This window comes from Carlito syrichta, unplaced genomic scaffold (assembly GCF_000164805.1).
Source record: "Carlito syrichta isolate Samal-C Ts95f unplaced genomic scaffold, Tarsius_syrichta-2.0.1 Scaffold67556, whole genome shotgun sequence".
In the NCBI taxonomy this organism is placed as follows: domain Eukaryota; kingdom Metazoa; phylum Chordata; class Mammalia; order Primates; family Tarsiidae; genus Carlito; species Carlito syrichta.
This window is the reverse complement of record NW_007011652.1, coordinates 219,581-223,613: the sequence shown is the minus strand read 5'-3', so window position 1 is coordinate 223,613 and position 4,033 is coordinate 219,581. Positions and strand designations below refer to the sequence as shown.

The following is a 4,033-nucleotide window of genomic DNA, read 5'->3' as shown; positions in this document are numbered from 1 at the left end:
GGGGAGGCGGCTCCGGTCAGGTACGGAGGCCGAGAGGGGACTGAGGGGTTCTTCCTAACTGGGGGCCTCCCACGGGGCGTGTCCCGCTCCTTTTCACGGAGTCCGGTGCACTGGGGGCTCCTAACCCAGAGGGACCTTGAATACCGGGCCCAGGCGGGGCCGGGCCGCCCGGGAGGTCGGACGGTGCCGGGAACGGGTCCCTATTGCGCGCCGGACCCCCTGCATGTTGGCACCGGGCGAGCGCCTGCCTCTTTGCTGGTGCCGGGGAGGCGGTAGCAGAGAGAGGCACAGACTTGGACCCCGGTGTCCGGGGTCTTCTGCCCCGCGATTCCAGGCTCCAAGACGGTCCCCAGAGTGGTCCGGCGATCAGGGTCTCGTTCGTCGTGCCTGAGGTGTGGGCAGTGGCTAATTGGGAGTGTTGTAGCTCTGAGAAGTCAGGTGATTATCATGGGTCAGGGCACCGACTGCGGGCACCGACAGACCCACTTTACAGACGGGAATCCAGGGAACAGTGAGACCAAGGCGCTTCCAGAAGGCCACCTCGGTTAGGTTTTGGGTCCGTTCCACGTAGGAGTTACCCAGACATTGCTGACCCAGGTTGGTCGGGACTGGTCTGGGTGTGCTTGCAGCATAAACTATGGAGGAATTAATTCGTCCTTCCTGATCCGAGTGCTGCCTAAACTAAACTGAGTGTGCAGAGCATACCAGTTCAGGCAGCCGCCGTTCAGGCATTTAGGGACTAGATGGAGTGACAGCAAGGTGCTGTCGACCCACCCACTGGGATGTCACTGACATGTGGGAGGCAGCTGGGGGGGGTGCGCCTTGAGAGGGGAGAATAAAGCTAACTCTATGTATGACCTTGGGCACATTCTTTTCCCTCTTGAGGCCTTCATTTCTCCAGTGTTAAGTGCAGAGGTTGGACAGGTGGACTAGCCCTGTGATGGGTCCCAAAGGTGTCTCCAGCCATGTCCCAGCTGTCAGGGAGGGAGAGAAGACCGACACATAAACAAGGAGTTATGATTCTAAATGACTAGGTTGGTGACAGAAGTCTGTGACAGGGACTGGGGGAGCCCAGAGAAGGGGCAGATAATGTCGCTTGGGAGGACAAGCAACGTAAAAGAGCCCACCATACCTGGTCTGAATCCTTTTAGCATTCTCAACCAGGGCCTGGCCTTGGGAACAGCTCAGGAAATGTTAGTCGACTCAGTGCTGGGATGAGGACTCAGTTCTGGTCTTCAAGGGCTTCCCAGTCTTGCTTAAAGGAGGTTTTTTTCCCTTCAGAGTTTCTGTTGATTATTGGGTGGAGATGGTCTGAGAGACTGGGACTCGGGTTGCTCTGGTAGCCCTGAGCTTCCAGATATACCTTGATCTTCTCTTGTACCAGCTCTGCTACAAACAGCCGAGACTTATCCCTTTGCTTCCAGGATAAAGTACAAATCCTTTAGTAAATCAAGCCTTGCACGGTCTGACTTTTCTTCAGACTAGACTAGGATTTCTCAGGCTCGGCACTGTTGACATTTTGGATTGGCTGATTCTTCGTTGTGGGGCCTATCCTGTGCATTTTAGGATGTTTAGCAGCATCCTGGGCCCCTACACACTAGATGTCAGTAGCATTCACACCCCTCCCTCGTTGTGACAACCAGAAATATCTCCCATTGTTGCCAGATGTCAAGGAGGGGGAAATCCGCCTGCTTGAGACCCACTGCATTCTAGAGGAGGACCAGCCACTTGGAACCTCTCTTTTCTGCAGGAGTGTGCTGCGTGATCACTTTCCTTGTAGCCTGTGCATGCGTTCTCTCCTCTCTACCTGGTTAGTCCTTACTAGTCCTCTAGATCTCAGCTGTCTCCTCCCCTAGAAAGCCCTCTCAGATCCTCTCAGACGGGGTCAGTGCCCCCTTGGGCTCCCCAGCCCAGCCCACTCTGGGTTTCACTGTGTGGGGCCGGGCAGTGTCTCCTCTGCTGGACTGGGATCCCCCAGCAGGGCAGAGCCAGGGCTGTCCTAGTCTCCTGCTTTCCTAGCAGTGCTTGGCTCAGGGCTGGGCACAGGGAAGGTGCTGAGTATTTGTGGAATGAGTGGGTCTTGAAACAGAAGCGGGGCAGAGCTGGAATTCCCTGATGCTGGTGGTACATCCATTCAGTCAGTGAGGACATGTGCAAAGCCTGGCTTCCCCCGGCCCCTCTCCAGCCCTCAGGGTCTCAACTGCTTCCTGGGCCCCTTAGCAGATATACCTGGGGGTCACATGTGCAGGTCCAAGAGCAAGAACTGTGTCCTACACCACCACATCCTCCACCCCTGGGGCCTAGCTCAGAGCGGATGGACCCTTGCCTGTCTCCTGCCACAGCCAGCCTGCTCCTCCAGTGGCTGGGAGCTCAGACACAGAGCCCACAGCTGTGCTGCTCGTTCCTTCAGCAAATGTGTGTCGAGTCTATGCCATCCACGAACCCCTGTGCTGATGATGCTGGGACTGCAGCTGTGAGCAAAACAGGCCCTGCCCTCTTGAATGTCAGGCTCTTGTTGGGGCTGGGGATGAAGGGGAAGCACAGACAGGGACCTGCAGTGGAAAAGGTAAATAAGAAAAAACGTGTGCAACTTAGATGACAGTAAGTGCCACGGACAGAAAGAAAGCCGGGAGGGGCTAGGAGTGAAGGGTGCGTAGGAGGGCTGCAGTTTAATTAGGGTGGTCTAGGAAGGTGTCTCTGAGGAGGTGACGCTTGAACCAGGAGGTGAGGGAGAGGGTATCATGCAAAGATATGTGAAGGCAAAGCCTTCCAGGCCAAGGGGATGGCCAGTGCAAAGGCCCTGAGGTGGGAGGTGCCTGGTCAGTATGACTGGAGCTGGTGAGTCAGGGCGAGGGGTGGTGGGGAGCCTTGGGGGAAGGTGCGGATCATGCCAGGCTTGGAGGCCATGGAGGACCTTTCCTGAGCGCAGTAGAAGTTGGGTGGGGGGCGGTACCCCGTGAGTGAGTATAATGAAGATGCTGGAGCACCCACCCTCTGTTGTGCACACCTGCAGGTGAGCAGTGCCACCGTCACCCCGATCTGGGCTGAGCATACCTTTGTCCCCCAGAAGGTTTCCTTTGCAGTCTCTGTCTGCACCCAGCCTCCACCAAGCCCAGGGGGGCCTTCTGTCTCTCTGATTTTCTAAAATTTCCTGAATGTGGAGTAGACAGTGCACAGTCTTCTGTCTGGCTGCTTTCACTGGTGTAATGGCTCTGAGGAGCATGTTGTCTCACGGGTCTGCAGTGTGTCTTTTTGTTTTGTCTCTTACAACTCAGGATCAGGAAGACCCGAAAGAGCCAGCTCCTGGTGTCCCTTTGCGTCGCTGAGTGGTATTCCCTAGATTTGTGGTGGTTCATGCATTCACTGAGGGCGATGTGGGTTGTTTGGAGACTTGGGCCTTTATGAGCAATGCTGCTCTGAACATTCGATGTTTTCATGTGTCGGGTGGCCACCCAGAGGTGGGTTTGCTGGTGTGTGTGGTAGGTGCACGTGTAACTTGTATACTTGGGAATAAGTAGCTCCCTGCTGGGCATGGTGGCTCACACCTGTAATCTCAACACTTTGGGAGGCTGAGGTGGAAAGATTACTTGAGCCCAGGAGCACAAGACGAGCCTGGGCAACACAGCAAGATCTTGTCTCTAGAAAAAATTGAAATATTAGCCAGGCATGATGGTGCACCTATAGTCCCAGCTACTTAGGAGAATGAGGATTACTTAAGCCCAGGACGTCGAAGCTGCAGTGAACCATGAGCGTGTCACTGCACTCCAGCCTGGGTGACAGAGTGAGACTCTGACTCAAAAAAAGGAAAAAAGAGAAGTAACTGCTGTAGTTTCCAAAGCAGTTGCATGGTTTTTCATCCTCTCCACAGTGTATAGGGTTTCTGTTTCTCCATATCCCTGTCAACACTTATGATTGTCTCATTTCTTATTGTGGCCCTCCTAGTGGGTATGAAGTGGTATTTCATTGTGGTTTATTTTTGAGTTGGAGTCTCACTTTGCCACCCAGACTGGAGTGCAGTGGCCGCTCCTGGCCA

The 4,033-nt window shown here is 54.7% G+C and overlaps 1 protein-coding gene across 2 annotated transcripts in view; it reads left to right on the top strand.

Annotated features, from left to right (window-relative positions):
• CLPTM1 (CLPTM1, transmembrane protein) overlaps nt 1-4,033 on the top strand; it is a 35,701-nt gene that overhangs the window by 349 nt on the left and 31,319 nt on the right. Inside the window, exon 1 of one of the 2 annotated variants that reach the window (XM_008051778.1) lies at nt 7-20. The exons of the other annotated variant lie outside the window; for it this stretch is intronic. The gene's annotated coding sequence lies outside the window, so the exon portion shown is untranslated. Of the gene's footprint in view, nt 1-6; nt 21-4,033 lie in introns of those variants that run through there. 2 annotated transcript variants of the gene reach the window in all.